An 18,522-nucleotide genomic window follows, 5' to 3' on the forward strand; every position below is an offset into this window, starting at 1 on the left:
GAGGACTGTGGCTGCTCAGTCATTGAAAATCATAGAATCATAGAAAATTGACAACAGAGAAGGAGGTCATTCGGCTCATCATAGCCATGCTGGTCGATGAAGAGTTACCCAGCCTTAGTCCCATCTTCCTACACTAGATCAGTTGCCCTGCACATTGCAGCTCTTCAAGTTGACATCCAAGTGCTTTTTAAATGTGCTGAGAGTGTTTCTACCACCCTTTCAGGCAGTGAGTTCCAGGTCCCTATCAACCGCTGGGTGAAAAAAAATGCTTCCCCATCTCCCCTCCAATCCTTCCACCAATTACTTTAAATCTGTGCCCCCTGGCTTTTGACCCCTCTGCTAAGGTAAATAGAGTATATTCAAGACTGGGAGCAATAGATTTTTGGGCACTGAGGGAATCAAGGGATAAAGTGAAATTGATATAGAAGATCAGCCATAATCTTATTGAATGATGCAGCAGGTTGGAGGGGCTGTATGGCCCACTCCAGCTCCTGTTCCTTATTATAAAATGAAACACTTTGGCAGTATGATATCATTAAAAAAAAATCAGAAATGGGAAACCTTGAGTGGGAGTTGGATTTCAGATGATTGTCATATTTATTACAGAATTGGAACAAATTTATTTTCTTCTTTACTTTTTTCTCTTCTTCCTTTCTTTCCTTCCCTTCTCTTCCTCAATGCCCAGCACAAAGTGAAGCAGCATCAAATGAAGCAAGTTTCCACTTGTGAGGGAGTTCCAAACTAAGGACTATCAATATGGTTTCTGCCAGGGGTACTAGGCTCCAGACCTCAGTACAGCCTTGGTCCAAACATGGACAAAAGAACTGAGCTCCAGAGGTGAGATCAGAGTGACTGCCCTCGACATCAAGGCAGCATTTGACCAAGTATGACATCAAGGAGCCCTAGCAAAACTGGAGTCAATGGGAATCAGGGGGAAAATTCTCTGCTGGTTGGAGTCATACCCAGCACGAAGGAAGATGGTTGAGGTTGTTGGTGGCCAATCATCACAGTTCCAGGCCATGGTTGAGAAGTTCCTCAGGGCAGTGTCCTAGGCCCAACCAGCTTCAGCTGTCTTCCCTCCATCATAAGGTCAGAATTGGGGATTGAACGAATAAAATAAAAATGATAGGGACTAATAAATCCAGTAGGGAATTTGGGTGAATCTTCTTTACCCAGGGAGTGGTTATAATGTGGAACTCATTACCATAAGAAATAGTTGAGGTGACTGGCATGGATGCATTTATGGGGAAGCTGGATAAATACACATAGGAGAAACAATAGAAGGGTATGTAGATCAGGTGAGATGAAGTAGGGTGGGAGAATGATTGTGTGGAGCGGAACTGCCAGCATGGTCCATTTGGGTCAAATGGCCTGTTTCTGTTCTGTTAGATTCTATGTATTTATTCAGTGTGGGGGTTACAGAGGAAGTGCTCTGTTTAAATCGCTGAGCTACAGCTCTAGGTGTCCAGCCTAGGAGAGATCTCTGCACCATTGTTCCCAACGCCCTTCCCCCTAGACTTCTGACACTTGTGGGGAGCGAATTTCTGCAAAGGTATCTTTTCTAAGATTACCTTGGTGATTACGTACATTTCACCAGTGTTGTCTGCGTCTCATGCCAAAGTACCCCATAGATCAGCATGAGAATACTGAGAGCTGTTCAGTCTGGTAAGAAGGAGTTTTAAGGGTTAATTTCTATCTAAAGTCTATTTTTTTTCTCCAGTTTAGCAGTTAACTAAAAATTATTGCTTAAGTTTAAAGAAGTTAAGTTTTATTCCAGCCTTAAAACAGGGGTATACAAGCTCTCTGGGAGCAGCTGCAGCTAGTTATTTGGGTAGCTGGCTTAAACTGGTTTTCAGAAGCTTGAATCAGTTGTTTTTCAGAAAGCATAAAAGCAGGGCTTCCTCAGAGCTGCTTCATCTGCACTGAGAGCTGCTTTGAATGCACAGTGGGAGTTTGGTGAGTGAGGCAGGTCATAGAGAGAGATACAGCACTGAAACAGGCCCTTCGGCCCACCGAGTCTGTGCCGACCATCAACCACCCATTTATACTAATCCTACATTAATCCCATATTCCCTACCACATCCCCACCTTCCCTGAATTCTCCTACCACCTACCTACACTAGGGGCAATTTACAATGGCCAATTTACCTATCAACTTGCAAGTCTTTGGCTGTGGGACGAAACCGGAGCACCCGGCAGAAACCCACGCAGTCACAGGCAGTACCCAGAACCGAACCCGGGTCGCTGGAGCTGTGAGGCTGCGGTGCTAACCACTGCGCCACTGTGCTGCGCTATGACATAGACAGGTGCTCCTTTCTTTCTTTCTCTACCTTTCTTTCAGGGTCCAGTATCTGGCTGTTACTTCTGTACAGTGGAAAATGCTGATTAGTGAATAATTGGTTAGTTATTCTACTTATTCTAATTGCAATAAATAGTTTGTAAAGTTATGGTATGGAAGGTCAGCTCAGCCAAATGGAATGTACATCCTGCAGTATGTGGGAAGTCATGGACGCACCACGTGTCCTAGATGAACAGGCTGCAGAAGCTTAAGCTCCAGGTTTCAGAACTCGAGTGGTGGCTGGAGTCACTGTTGTGCATCCGTGAGGCTGAGGACCAAGTGGATAGCACGTTTAAGGAGGTGGCCACACCACAGGTTAGGGGCATGCAGGCAGAGAGGGAATGGGTGACCACCAGGCAGTCTAAGAATACCAGGCAGGTAGTGCAGGAGTCATTTGATTCTATCTTGCTTGCTAATCAGTTTTCCATTTTGGATACTGGTGAGAGCGATGGTTCCTCAGGGGAGTGCAGCCAGAGAAAGGTCTGCGGCACCATGGGTGGCTCAGTTGCACAGGCGTGGAGGAAGAGCAATAGAGATAGGGGATCCGATAGTCAGGGGATCAGACAGGCGTTTCTGCGGCAGTAAACATGACACCAGGATGTTATTGCCTCCCTCATGCCAGGGTCAAGAATGTCACGGAGCAGCTGCAAGACATCCTTCTGGGGGAAAGTGAACAGCCAGAGGTCATGGTCCACATTGGTTCCAATGATACAGGTAGGAAGAGGGATGATGTCCTGAAAGCAGATTTTAGGGAGTTAGGAATGAAATTAAAAAGCAGGACCTCAAGAGCAGTAATCTCAGGATTACTCCCAGTGCCATGTGCTAGTGAGCATAGGAATAGGACGAATAATCGATTGAACACGTGGCTGGAGAATTGGTGTAGGAGGGAGGGCATCAGATTTGTGAAGCATTGGGACCAGTTCTGGGGCAGGTGGGACCTGTACAAGATGGACAGGCTACACCTTAACAGGACCGGAACTAATATCCTCACAGGGAGATTTGCTAGTGCTGTTGGTGAGGGATTAAACTAGCTTGTCAGGGGGATGGGAACTTGAGGGGTAGTTCAAATTGGAATGAAGTAAAGCTGGTAACAGAAATTAGAAAAGTAACAAGTGAAATTAGAAGGCAGGCAAAACAAAGGGGAGATTCAACAAGGCTTAGAATGCAGAATTATGTCAAAAAGACAAGGTTAAGGAAACACTACATGAATACATGCAGAATTCGCAACAAGGTAGATGATTTAAAGGCACAAATAGAGATAAATGGATATGACCATTACGGAAACATGGTGACCAAGACTGGGAACTGAATATTCAAGGATATTTGACATTTAGGACGGACAGGGAAAAGGAAAAGGAGGTGGTGTTGCGCTGATAAGAAGGGATGGGATCAGTACATTAGTAAGGGAGGATCTCAGATCAGAAGAACAAAATGTGGAATCTGTTTGGGTGGAGCTAAGAAACAGCAAGGAGCAGCAAACATGGTAGGAGTTGTTTATAGGCCACCAAACAGTAGTGCTACTGTGGAGCATGGTATTAATCAGGAGATTAGAGAAGCATGTAGCATGGGTAATACCGTAATCATGGGTGACTTCAATTTGCATATAGACTGGGTAAACCTAATGAGCACTAATGCTGTGGAGGACGAGTTTCTGGAGTGTGTTAGGGATGGTTTTCTAGAGTAGTATGTTGAGGACTAGAGAACAAGCTATTTTAGATCTAATATTATGTAATGAGAAAGGGCTAATTAATAATCTTGTAAAAGAACCTTTACAGATGAGTGACCATAATATCACAGAATTTTACATTATATTTGAAAGTGAGGTAGTTCAATCTGAAGCCAAGGTATTAAATTTGAACAAAGAAAATGATGAAGGTATGAGGGGAAAATTGGCTAAGGTGGATTGGGAAAATACATTAAAAGGTATGACAGTACATAGGTAATGAGTCTTAACAGGTCCTTAACTTCCTTTGTTACACGGTTGACTGACTTTTCTTTTAGGGGTTTTGTGCCTTGAAGGAATGTATAATTGCTGTATACTATGTAATTTTTTTTAAAAGAATAGGCTTATAAAGTTGCCAGAAATCATAGTAAACCTGAGGATTGGGAGGATTTTGGAATACAGCAAAGGAGGATCAAGTAACTGATAAAGAAAGGGAGAATAGAACATGAATGTAAACTAGCAAAAAACATAAAAACAGACTGTAAAATCTTCTATAGGTACATAAAAAGGAAACGTTTGGCTAAGACAAATGTGGGTCCATTACAGGCCGAGTCAGGAGAATTTATAATGGGGAATAGAGGAATGGCAGAGAAGCTAAATGATTACTTTGTCTCTGTCTTCTCTGAGGAAGATACAGGAAGTCTCCCAGAATTAGGAATCCAAGGGACGAGGGAGAATAAGGAATTGAAGGAAATTGGTATTAGTAAGAAAGTTGTATTGGAGAAATTAATGGAGCTGACGGTTGACCTGATATTCTAGATATTCTACATCCCAGAGTGTTGAAAGAGGTAGCTATGGAGATAGTGGATGCATTGGTGATCATCTTTCAAAATAATATGACTCAGCTGTGCTGAGATGGAGAAAAAGGGACAAGAGGACAATAGTGATAGGGGATTCTATGGTTAGAGGAACAGATAGGCATTTCTGTGGTCGCAGACATAATTCCAGGATGGTATGTTGCCTCCCTGGTGCAAGGGTCATGGATATCACCGAGCGGTTACAGAGTATTCTGGAGGGTGGGGGTGCACAGCCGGAGGTTGTGGTCCACGTTGGTACCAATGACATAGGTGGAAAGAGGGATGAGGTCCTGCAAAAAGAATTTAGGGAGCTAGGCAGCAGATTAAAAAGTAGGACCGCAAAGGTTTCCTCCGGTGCCACGGGCTCGTGAGTATATGAATAGCAGGTTAGAGCAGATGAATGCATGGTTGAAGAGATGGTTTAGGAGGGAGGGCTTTAGTTTCCTGGATCACTGGGCCTGTTTCTGGCATAGGTGGGACCTGTATAAGATGGATGGGTTGCACCTGAACTGGAACGGGACCAACATCCTTGCTGGGAGGTTTGCTAGTGCTGTTGGGGGGAGGGGGTTTAAACTAATTTGGCAGGGGGGTGGGATACAGAGTGGAGGTACAGCAGGGGGTGATGTACAATCAAATATAGAAGAGAAGCTAAGTCAGTCTGGAGGGCAGAGTAAATGTAGACCTGTTAAGGCTCAAGCAAATAATGCAAGGCTGGATTGTATCTATTTTAATGCAAGGAGTCTTACTAGTAAGGCAGATGAATTGAGGGTGTTGATTAACACATGGGAATATGATATTATTGTTATCACTGAAACATAGTTGAGGGAAGGGCAGGTCTGGCAGCTTAATATCCCAGGGTATAGAATCTTCAGACGTGATAGAGGAGGGGGTTAAAGAGGAGGTGGCATTGCACTGTTGATTAAGGAGTCAATTTACTGCAGTAAGGAGGGATGATAGCTTAGAAGGTTCCTCTAATGAGGCCATATGGGTAGAATTTAAAAACAATAAGGGGGCAATCACTTGGCTGGGAGTGTACTACAGACCTCCAAACAGTCAGGGAGAGATATAGGAGCAGATATGTAGGCAAATCTCAGAGAGGTGCAAAACTAATAGGGTAATAATAGTAGGGGATTTTAACTTCCCCTATATTAGAGGGGATTGTATTATCGCAAAAGGTTTAAAGGGAGCAAAATTCTTCAAGTGCATTCAGGAGAGCTTTTTGAACCAGCACATAGAGAGTCCTACAAGAGGAAGGGCGTTACTGGACTTAATCCTAAGGAATGAAGCCTGACAAGTGGTAGAAGTGGCAGTGGGGGATCATTTCGGGGCTAGTGACCATAACTGTAAGATTTGAGATAGTTATGGAAAAGGACATAGAGGGACCGGAAATAAAGGTACTGAATTGGGGGAAGGTCGATTTCAATATGATAAAACAGGATCTGGCCAAATTGGACCGGGAACAGCTACTTATAGGAAAGTCGACATCAGATCAGTGGGAGTCATTCAGAAAGGAAATAATGAGGGTTTAGGTCTAACATGTTCCCGTAAAGGTGAAGGGTAGGACCAATAAGTCCAGGGAACCCAGGATGTCAAGGGATATTGAGGATTGGATTAGGATAAAAAAAGGAGGTTTATGGCAGATTCAGAGCACTAAAAACAGTGGAGGCCCTAGAGGAGTGTAGAAAGTATAGGGGAGTACTTTAAAAGTAATTAGGAGAGCGAAGAGGGGACATGAAAAAACACTGGCAGACAAGATAAAGGAAAATCCCAAGGCATTTTATAAGTATGTTAAGGGCAAAAGGATAACCAGGGAAAAAGTGGGGCCCATTAGGGATCAAAGAGGCAATCTGTGTGTGGAGCCAGAGGATATAGATGAGGTTTTGAAAGATTACTTTTCATCTGTGTTCACTATGGCGAGGGACGATGTAGGTGTAGTGATCAGGGAGGGGGATTGTGATATGCTTGATCAAATTAGCATTGAAAGGGACAAAGTATTTATTAGCTGTATTAACAGGCTTAAAGGTGGATAAATCCAAGCCCAGATGAGATGTATCCCAGGCTGCTATGTGAGCCAAGGAGGAGACAGCAGGGACTCTGACACAAATTTTCAAATCCTCTCTGGCCACAGGAGAGGTACTAGAGGACTGGAGGATAGCGAATGTGGTACCATTATTCAAGAAGGGTAGTAGGGATAAACCAGGTAATTCTAGGCCTGTAAGTGGTAGGGAAATTATTGGAAAAAATTCTGAAGGACAGGATTAATCTCCACTTGGAGAGGCAGGGATTAATCAGCAGCATGGCTTTGTCAGGGGGAGATTGTGTCTAACAAATTTGATTCAATTTTTTGAGAAGGTGACTAGATGTGTAGATGAGATCAGTTTTTGATAAGGTTCCTCATGGGAGATTGGTTAAGAAGGTAAGAGCCCATGGGATCCAGGGTAATTTAGCAAATTGGATCCAAAATTGGCTTAGTGAAAGGAGGCAGAGGGTGATGGTCAAGGGTTGTTTTTGCAAATGGAGGTCTGTGACCAGTGGGGTACCGCAGGGATCGGTGCTGGGACCCTTACTGTTTGTAGTGTACATTAATGATTTAGATGTGAATATAGTAGGTATGATCAGTAAGTTCGCAGACGATACGAAAATTGGTGGTGTCATAAATAGTGAGGAGGAAAGCCTAAGATTGCAGGACGCTGTAGATGGGCGGAGCGGTGGCAGATGGAGTTTAATCCTGAGAAGTGTGAGGTGATGCATTTTGGGAGGACCAACAAGGCAAGAGAATATGCAATGGATGGTAGGACCCTAGGGAGTACAGAGGGTCAGAGGGACCTTGAGGTGTTTGCCCATAGATCATTGAAGGCAGCAGCACAGGTAGATAAGGTGGTTAGGAAGGCATATGGGATACTTGCCTTTATTGGCCAAGGCATAGAATATAAGAGCAGGAAGGTTATGATGGAGCTGTATAAAATGCTAGTTAGGCCACAGCTGGAGCACTGGAGACGGTTCTGGGCACCACACTAGAGGAAGGATGTGATTGCACTGGAGAGGGTGCAGAGGAGATTCACCAGGATGTTGCCTGGACTGGAGCACTTCTGTTACGAAGAGAGATTGGATAGGCTGGGGTTGTTTTCCTTGGAACACAGAAGGATGAGGGGGAATCTGATTGAGGTATACAAAATTATGACGGGCATTGGATAGGAAAGATAGGAAGAAACATTTTCCCTTAGCGGAGGGGTCATGAACCGGGGACATAGATTTAAGGTAAGGGGCAGTAGGTTTAGAAGGGAGTTGAGGAAAAAAATTTTCACCCAGAGGGTGGTTGGAATCAGGAACACACTGCCTGAAGGGGTGTTAGAGGCAGGAACCCTCACAACATTTAAGTTTTTAGATGAGCACTTGAAACGCCATAGCATACAAGGCTACGGGCCAAGTGCTAGAAAATGGGATTAGATTGGACTGGTGCTTGATGGTTCACGCAGGTGTGTTGGGCTGAAGGGCCTGTTTCTGTACTGTAAAACTCTATGATTATAGATTCTGGAATGGTTCCTGCAGATTGGAAGGTAGCAAATGTCACCCCACTAGTTAAGAAGGGAGGGAGTGAGGAAACATGGAACTACAGACCTGTTAGCCTTACATTAGTAGAGAAAATGCTAGAATCTATTCTAAAGGATGTGACAAATGGACACTGGGATAATAATCTGATTGGGCATAGTCAATATGGATTTATGAATGGGAAATCATGTTTGACGAATCTGCTGGAGTTTTTTGAGGATGTTACTAACAGAATTGATAAAGGGGAGTCAGTGGACGTGGTATACTTGGATTTTCAGAAGGCTTTTGATAAAATCTCCCACAGGAGGTTGGTTTGCAAAATTAAAGCACATGGTATAGGAAGGCCCCAGAGCATGGATTAAGGATTGGTTAACAGGCAGAAAACAGAGAAGGAATAAATGGGTCATTCTCGCATTGGCAGGCTATGTCTGGTGGGGTACTGCAAGGATCAATACTTGGGCCCCAGCTGTTCACAATATATATCAATAATTTGGATGTGGGGACCAAATGTAATATTTCCAAGTTCGTGGATGACACAAAACTAGGTGGGAATGTGTGTTGTGAGGAAGATGCAAAGCGGCTTCAAGGGGATTTGGACAGACTTAGTGAATTGGGCAAGAACGTGGCAGATGGAATATAATGTGGAAAAATGTGAGGTTATCCACTTTGGTAGGAGGAATAGATGTGCAGTGTATTTCTTAAATGGTAAGAGATTAGAAAGTGTAGATGTACAAAGGGACCTGGGTGTCCTTGTCAATAAGTCACTGAAAGCTAACTTGCAGGTGCAGCAAGCAATTAGGAAGGCTAATAGTATGTTGGCCTTTATCGCAAGAGGATTTGAGCACAGGAGTAGCGAGGTCTTGCTTCAATTGTAGACAACCTTGGTTAGACAGCACCTGGAGCATTGTGTGCAGTTTTGGACCTCTTACCTTAGGAAGGATATTATTGCCATAGATGGAGAGCAATGAAGGTTCACCAGACTTGTTGATGGTGGGACTGTCCTATGAAGAGAAATTGGGGAAACTGGGCCTGTATTCTCTAGAGTTTCAAAGAGTGAGAGATGATCTCATTGAAACCTACAAAATACTGAAAGGGATAGACAGGGTAGATGCAGGTAAGACATTTCCCCTGGTTGGGGAGTCTAGAACCAGGGGACATAATTTCAAACTAAGGGGAAAGCCACGTAGGACCAAGATGAGCAGAAATTTCTTTACTCAAAGGTTTGTGAATCTTTGGAATTCTCTATCCCAGAGGGCTGTGAACGCTCAGTCACTGAGTATGTTTAAAGCAGAGATTGACAGATTTCTAAATACCAATGACATAAAAGGATATGCGGATAGTGTGGAGAAAAAGTCATTGAAGTGGATGATCTGCCGTGATTGTATTGAATGGCGGAGCAGGCCCAATGGGCTGAATGGCCTGCTTCTGCTCCTATGTTCCTATCCTCAGCGGAAACCACTTCCCTACCCCACCCCCAACAGCCATAACAGGTGGGGGTGGAATCCAGAACAAGAAGGGCACAACCTTCAAATTAGAGCTTGGCCAATCAGGAGTGAAATCAGTGATGAAGTGGTGGCTTTCTTCCCCAGTGCCCATTGCCATTACACACGTTCTCCACCCCACCATCCTCCCACAAGCATCCTCCTACTCTTGGTGCTGCCAAGTTCTCCTGTTAACCAGCACTGCAGGCCTCCACTTGCTCTGGAGCCTTCCGGCATGCTTCCCTTCAACATCAACCTCCCAACCAGGTGCCTATCCTGTGGATTCCTGCCACCGAGTTGCACGTCGGTTTTTTTTTGCACCAGCAAGGAGCAGTCCAGGCCCGATGGGCTGAGCAGCTCCTTCTGTGTTGTAAATCTCTATGGCTTTGCAAAGGCGGCATGCTGAAAGGAGGAAGGAAATGGGGGGGGGGGGTGGAGAGCAGCATCAACGGAGATCACATTGTGCCCCTCCCTACATCCTTTCTCCCTGAGGGAACTTGCATTTATCTAGTACCTTTCACAACCTGAGAAAGTCCCAACCTGCTTTACAACCAATGAAGTACTTTTAAAGTGCAGCCATTGTTGTAATGTAGGAAAGATGGCAGCCAATTTGAACACAGTAAGATCCCACGAACAGCAATGAGATAATGTCCAGATAATTTGTGTTAGTGATGTTGATTGAAGGATAAAGACTGACCAGGATACTAGTGCTGAGAGATCTTGGACATCCATCAGACAGGCCTTTGGTTTAGAACATAAGAAATAGGAGCAGGAGTAGGCCATACAGCCCCTCGATCCTGCTCCGCCATTTAATAAGGTCACTGCGATTTGCGACCTCCATTCCACTTTCAGGCCCTGTCCCCATATCCTTTGATTCCCTCAGAATTCAAAAATCCAACATCTCATCTGTCACATGATACCTCTGACCATGTAGCATTCCTTCAGTACTGCACTGAATAAACAGTCGAAGCAAAAGACAAGAGTAAGACACAGACAAAACACAGAAAAGGTGAGCAGTATTGAGAAATAACATGAAGTCAAATAAAACAGTTAACAGCAAACCCAATGAGTGTTGCGGTGTAATCTACATCTACACACAGTACAGATTGCTATACAAACAGTGATTATATTTTATATCTTTATTATGAGAGGAAAAGGGCATATGGATGGGGAAATGGCTTTGTAGCAACTTTTGCCACAAGGTGAAGATTTTACAATCCACCAGATGGTGCTGCTGTTCAACAATCCATATGTGGAACTATCACAAGCCAAATACAGAACTGGATACCAATAAAGCACGAACAGATTGTCTGGTTTTTGTTTTTTTTTTCCTGGTTTTACTTTCTCTGTAAGGAAGAAGGAGCAGTGTGCTTATTGTTGGTAATAGGGTCTCATCAAGGACCTAACTTTCAACCTCCCAATGGCACTTATGTTATCGCTGAGCTGTAAAAACCGCCAGCAACAATAACAACTTGCGATTATATAACGCCCTTAATTTAGTAAAACATCCCAAGGTGCTTCACAGGAGCATTATCAAATAAAATTTGACCTGGAGCCACAAAAAGAGGGCCAAATGATCAAAAGCTTTGTCAGAGAGTTAGATTTTAAGGAGCATCTTAAAGGAGGAGAGAGAGATAGAGAGTTGGAGAGGTTTAGTGAGGGAATTCCAGAGCTCAGGGTCAAGGCTCCTTCTGTGCCGTAATGAGTCTCTGGGGTAAAAGATTATGGCAGGATAGGTAAGGTAGACAAAGAAAAGCTGTTTCTATTCGCTGATGGTATAAGGACTGGGGGACACAGATTTAAGGTTTTGGACAAGAGATGCTGGGGGACTGAATCAGGAAGAATGTTTTTATGCAGTGAATGCTAATGACCTGAAACTCACCGTCAATGAGGGTGATGGAAGCAGAAACAATCAATAATTTAAAAAAAAAATGGAGAGGCACTTGAGGGAAATAAATTTGTAGGGCTACGGGGATAGAGTGGGGGAATGGGACTGACTGGATTGCTCTTCAGAGAGCCAGCATGGCCGCAATGGGCTGAATGACCTCCTTCTGTGCTGTATTGACTCTATGGCTCCATGACAACTAAAGGCAAGTCCGCCAGTGGTGGAGCATCTACTATCAGGGATGACAAAGATGCCAGAATTGGAGAAGCACAACATGTTGAAGGTTTGTAGGGCTGGAGAGGGTTACAGAGATAGGGAGGGGTGAGACCTTGCAGGGATTTGAAAACAAGGATGAAAATTTCAAAATCAAGGCTTTGTCAGACTAAGAGCCAATGTAGATCAGTGAGCACAGGGGTGAATGTGATCTGGTGTGAGTTAAGATATGGGGAGCAGAGTTTTGGATGACTTCGAGATTTTGGATGATAGAATGTGGTAGACCAGCCAGGAGTGCATTGAAATAGTCAAGTCTTAGAGGTAAGAAAGCATGGTTGAAGGTTATAGCAGCAGATGACCTGAGGCAGGGGTGGAGTCAGGCAATGTTACAGAGAGGGAAACAGGCATTTTTTGTGGTGAATCGGATATGTGGTTGAAAGCTCATCTTGGGGTAAACCAGGACACCAAGGTAGTGACCAATCTGGTTTGGCCTCAGACAGTTGAGGGACAGGGATGGAGTCAGTGGCTAGGGAACAAAATTTGTAGAGAGGACAGAAGACAATGGCTTCCATCTTCCTAATATTGGAAGAAATTTCTGCTCCTCCAGTACTGGATGTCGGACAAGCAGTCAGACAGTGGAGGTGTCGAGAGAGGTGGCGGTGAGATAGAGCTAGGTGTCATCAGTGTACATCTGGAACCTGGTGCACTTTGGGATGGTGCCGCTGAGGGCAGCATGTAAATGAGAAATAGAAGGAGGCCAAGGATAGATTCTTGGGGGAGTCGAGAGGCAATGGTGCGGGAAGAAGAAGAGGATGACACTAGAGAATATTAAACAGTGCAATACAGAGCCTTCAGAACAGGAAGGTTCCCAGGCTCAGGCAACGTGTAGGTGTTCCTCTTATAAGATGTCAACCATGCTTCAGTAGCAGCTGTCTCGCCTAAGGCAGAAGGTAATGGGTTCAAGTCTCAATGCAGAGACTTCAGCCCACTGCAATACTGCGGGAGTGCTGCACTGTTGGAGGTAATGTCTTTTGGATGAGACATTAAACCGAGGCTCTGTCTGCCCTCTCAGTTGGACGTGACTTTGAAGAAGAGCAGGGGAGTTCTTCCTGCTGTCCTTGCCAAAATTTAGCCTTCAGATAATTTTTTTTAGTCATGTTGGTTGATCAGTTCCCACATTACTCTTTGTGGAACCTTGCTGTGTGCACATTGGCTGCCGTGTTTTCCATTACAATGGTAAGAAATATGAGGGAGCCAAGAATAGATCCTATATTCCCTTTCCACTTTTACATTAAAATAGTGACTGCACATCAAGAAGGGTTCACTGTCTGTAAAGTGCTTTGGGATATCCTGAGGTCATGATGGCCCCTATATAAATGCAAGCTTATCTTTTGCATTTTTACAAATTTCTAATAGTGGTAAGTAAAGATTGGGTGATTTTATACAAATGAATTGGAGGCTGCAGATATTGTTAATTCAAGCCATTGATGAATTTGGTCTGCTTGTTTCTTCATACTTTTCTTCTTCAGTGCAATAGATATTCACATTAGACAATAAGTGTCACCTGACATGTGCCAACAACAACCAGCATTTATATAGCATCTTTAACATATTAAAACATCCCAAGGCACTTCACAGAAGTGTTAAACAAGATTCAACACCAAGCCACGTGAGGAGATATTAGGACAAATGACCAAAAGCTTTGTCAGAGAGGTAGGTTTTAAGGAGTGTCTTAAAGGAGGAGAAAGAGAGGTGGTGAGGTAGAAGGGTTTAGGGAGGGAATTCCAGAGTTTATGGACTTGGCAGTTGAAGGCACAGTCACCCTTGGATCAGGCTCCAGGGGCCATATTGTCTACTTATGTTCCTATTTCTTGTGTTCAATGGTGGGCGATGGAAATTGGGGGTGCTCAAGAGACCAAATTGGTGGAGTGCAGCTATCTCAGAGGGTTGTAGGAGACAGCCCAGAACTGTATGTATAGAGTTTTATAACATTACATATTTCAGAGCACTATTTGGGACTACAATATTTTTCAACAAGGGTGTCACAGGATTACTAAGGCTGGATAAATCACATTTTACCTGAGCAATAGGCTGCAGTACCTCCAAGCTAAAAAGGGAAGAAAAATCAGCTGGCGTGCCTGCTCCTGATTATTCTTACCATTTCACTTGTCTTGATCAGCAGCCTAATTTCAATTCGTAGTGGACAAGATAATTTGGGCATCAATTGGCTACCGCTTTACAATAAGCCACAGGATAGCTGAAGGGCCATTTGATATAATCTTATGCTCATTCACTAGGGTGTGCTTTCTGAAGTTTGGGCTGAGGCACATCATTGGGATCGTGTGGAGGAAGCTTTACTCTGTATTCAACCTGTACTGGATTTAAGGTTATGGCTTGTATAAATGCTGAGATTCAACAAGCATGTAGCAAAGGCAGGGTGGTTTTAATGGGGGACTTTAACTTTCATATAGATTGGGATGAGCATACTAGTACATGTCAGAAAGATAGTGAATTTCTTGAGTGCATCTGGGATAGTTTTCTGCAACAATATGTCCTGAAACCAACAAGGGGGCATGCCATATTAAACTTAGTAATGAGAAATGAGCCAGATTTAGGTAACAGCCCAACAGTGCATGAACATTTCTCAAATAGCGATGATAATATGACCAAGTTCAATGTAGCGTTTGAAAGGGCAAAATTCAAAACAGCTGCTAAGATTCTGGATTTAGGTAAGGTTGACTTCAATGAGATGAGACAGACTGACCACAGTAAACTGTGCACATCTGTTATTGGATAAAATGACAAAAGATCAGTGAAAGGTGTTCAAAAATAAGGGCAAGAGTTCTACTTGCCAAAAAAGACAGCCATGGACAACTAAAAGGGCAGGAAACAACATAAAATTAAAAGAAAAAAAACATACAAAAATGCAAAATATAGCATGGGAATGGGAAAGATACAATGTGCAGCATAGGGTGATAAGCAGATAGTAAAGAGGTACAAAAAGGAACTTGCAAGGGATATCAAAACTTTTACAATTACATTATGAAAAAGGAGGAAGGTCAGATACAATGTGGGTGCCTTGAAAACTAATGTTGTGAATAAAACTAAGGAAATGGCAGACTTTGCATCAGTATTTTCAGTAGAGGAAGATTCTTGATGAGCAAGGAGATGAAAGGTTATCGGGGATAGGCGGGAATGTGGAATTGAGGTTACAATCAAATCAGCCATGATCTTATTGAATGGCAGAGCAGGCACGAGGGGCCGAGTGGCCTACTCCTGCTCCTAATTCATATGTTTGTATGTAAGTGGTCAGCATGCCAAACATCCCAAAGAAACTATTGAATCAGGGACAGGGAATCAACAAAATGAACATAAGCAAGCTAACGGTAACAGAGAAATTAATCGCAATAAAGATGACAAATCCCCAGGGCCAGATAGTTTCCATCCCAGGGTCGTAACTATAATCTTCCAAAGTTCGCTCGTTTCAGGAACCATTCCTTTAGATTGAAAAATTGTGCATATCACTCTGTGAATTTAAGAAAGGAGAGAGAGGGAAAGAAGGGAATTATAGACCAGTTAGCCCAATATCTGAAATGAGCAGACACATACCAGATGAAATTTAATCCTGCACCATCTCTGCAGCTATTGTTACGACTGACCGCTCAAGACAAAGCCCCCAATCAAAATATATGATTCTGATTGCGGTGGGAGAAACGAACTGTCAATTCAGTCCCATCCCTCCACAGATTGCCTGAAATATCACTTTAAACTTTGCAAATTAAAGAAAACCACAGCTGAATTGAACCACCTATTAACCTCCGCATGAGGTGAACCAAACCAGGTGTCTTCAGATCAACAAATTAACTGTTTATTAGAATAAACTAAACTCTTAAACACTACTAAGATAAAAACATTTAAAAATAGAAAAAGTAGTATTCTTTCAGATTTACACTTGCCGATATACAGTCCTCTGATTAAAGTACACTCACTGTCTTCCAGGGTCCAATGAGGGAAGGCAAAATGTCCAACATCCAAGCTTCAATTCCTCTTTCGTCCAGCGATGACCACCGCGGATCAACAATCCGCAAACACGCTTCAATGAATCAATTTGGCTAAAGATTTTTGAGGGATAATAAAAGTCACAGTCTTACTTCCCTTACCTCAGTTTAAATCAACAGAGATCTCTGTTCAGTTCATGCTGGTCCAGCTGTGTCTGTGTGTTAGAAGTCTGTCTCAAAAAAAAAGTTCAAAAGTAATCGCGACATTGTATCTCGATCCCTTGTCTCTGAATGGTTGTATCCAATGGCAACCAGAATGCACCTTCTCTAACTCCTGAGGCTTGCTTGTTCTTAAATCCTTTGCTGACTTGAAGACACACTTCAGATTTTTAAAAAATCAGAACACCATGCATTCATCTGTTCTATCCTCCTATTTCTGTATTCACTAGCACGTGGCACTGGGCGTGATCTAGATTACTACCATTGAGGTCCTGCTTGCTAGTCTGTTTCCTAGCTCCCTAAATTCTACCTGTAGAACCCCATCCCTCTTTCTACCCATGTCATTTCCTCATTCCCCATGATAATTTCTCCTGTCTCTGGCTCTAAGGGATCAAGGGCGGCACAGTGGCGCAGTGGTTAGCACTGCAGCCTCACAGCTCCAGGGACCCGGGTTCGATTGTGGGTACTGCCTGTGTGGAGTTTGCAAGTTCTCCCTGTGTCTGCGTGGGTTTTCTCCGGGTGCTCCGGTTTCCTCCCACAAGCCAAAAGACTTGCAGGTTGATAGGTAAATTGGCCATTATAAATTGTCACTAGTATAGGTAGGTGGTAGGGAAATATAGGGACAGGTGGCGATGTTTGGTAGGAATATGGGATTAGTGTCGGATTAGTATAAATGGGTGGTTGATGGTCGGCACAGACTCGGTGGGCCGAGGGGCCTGTTTCAGTGCTGTATCTCTAATCTAATCTAATCTAATCTAATGTTTATTTTAGTTACTCGCCTCCTTTTTATATACTTGTTAAAGCTCTTACAATTTGTTTTTATGTTTATGGCTAGTTTACTCTCATTCTACTTTTTCCACTTATCACCAACTTCTTGGTCCCCTTTTACTGGTTTCTAAAACACTCCCAAACCTCAGGCTTACTGCTATTCGTTGCAACATAATAAGCCTCTTTTTTAATCTAATACTTCTCTAGTAAACCACTGATGGATCTTTCTTGCTGAGTTTTTGTTTTTTAATTGTATGTATTTTTGTTGAACATTGTGAAATGTTTCTTTAAATGTCTCTCACCGTTTATTTACCGTAATACCTTTTAGTCTATTTACCCAAATCAACTTTAGGTGGCTTACCTCTCACACCTATGTAATTGGCTTTTAGTTTAAGATTCTTGTTTAGGACTGGGGTATGCCACTTTCAAACTTAATATAAAATTCAATTGTATTATGATCACCAGGGAAGTCGATGCTGCTGACGTCAGTGAAAGAGGTAGTTGAGACACTGGGTGGGCTAAAAATTGATAAAGAGAAAGTATTAGAAAGGCTGGCAGTACTTAAAGTTGATATGTCACCAGGACCAGATGGGATGCATCTGAGGATACTGAGGGAAGTAAAAGAAGAAATTGCAGAGAAACTGGCCATGGCCTACCAGTCCTCCTTTGATATAGGGGTGGTGCCAGAGAACGGAGAAATGCAAATGTTACACCCTTGTTCAAAAAAGGGTGCAAGGATAAACCCCACAACTATAGGCCAGTCAGTTTAATCTGAGTGGTAGGAAAACATTTAGAAACAATAATCTGGGACAAAATTAACAGTCACTTGGACAAATGTGGAATAATCAAGGAAAGCCAGCATGGATTTATTAAAGGCAAATTGTGTTTAATTAACTTGGTTGAGCTTTTTGATGAGCTAACGGAGAGGGCTGATGAGGGTAATGCAGTTGTTGTGGTGTATGTGGACTTGGAATAGGCTTTTGATAAAGTGCCACATAATAGGATTGTCAGCAAAGCTGAAGCCCATGGAATAAAAGGGACAGTGGCAGTATGAATATGAAGTTGGCTGAGTGACAAGAAGAGAGTGGTGTTGTTTTTTGGACTGAAGGAAGGTATATAGCAGGGTTCCCCAGAGGTTGGTACTAGGACCACTGCTTTTCTATTAATGGCCTAGATTTGGGTGTACAAGGCACTATTTCAAAATTTTGATGATCCAAAACTTGGAAGTGTTGTGAACTATGAGGATAGTGGCAGGAGGACATAAACAGGCTGATCAAATGAGCAGACACATGCCAGATGAAATCTAATGCGGAGATGTGAGAACTGATGCATTTTGGTCGAAAGATTGAGGAAAGGCAATATAAGATAAAGGTAACAATTCTAAAGGGTGTGCAGTAACAGAGGGATCTGAGGGTATATGTGCACAAAAGGTTGACGATAGCAGGGCAGGTTGAGAAAGTGGTTAAAAAGGCATACGGGATCCTGAGTTTTATAAATAGAGGCATAGAGTACAAGTAACAAATAGAGGCATAGACACAAGAAAGTTACAAA

The sequence above is a fragment of the Heterodontus francisci genome, chromosome 1, assembly GCF_036365525.1.
Source record: "Heterodontus francisci isolate sHetFra1 chromosome 1, sHetFra1.hap1, whole genome shotgun sequence".
Lineage (NCBI taxonomy): Eukaryota > Metazoa > Chordata > Chondrichthyes > Heterodontiformes > Heterodontidae > Heterodontus > Heterodontus francisci.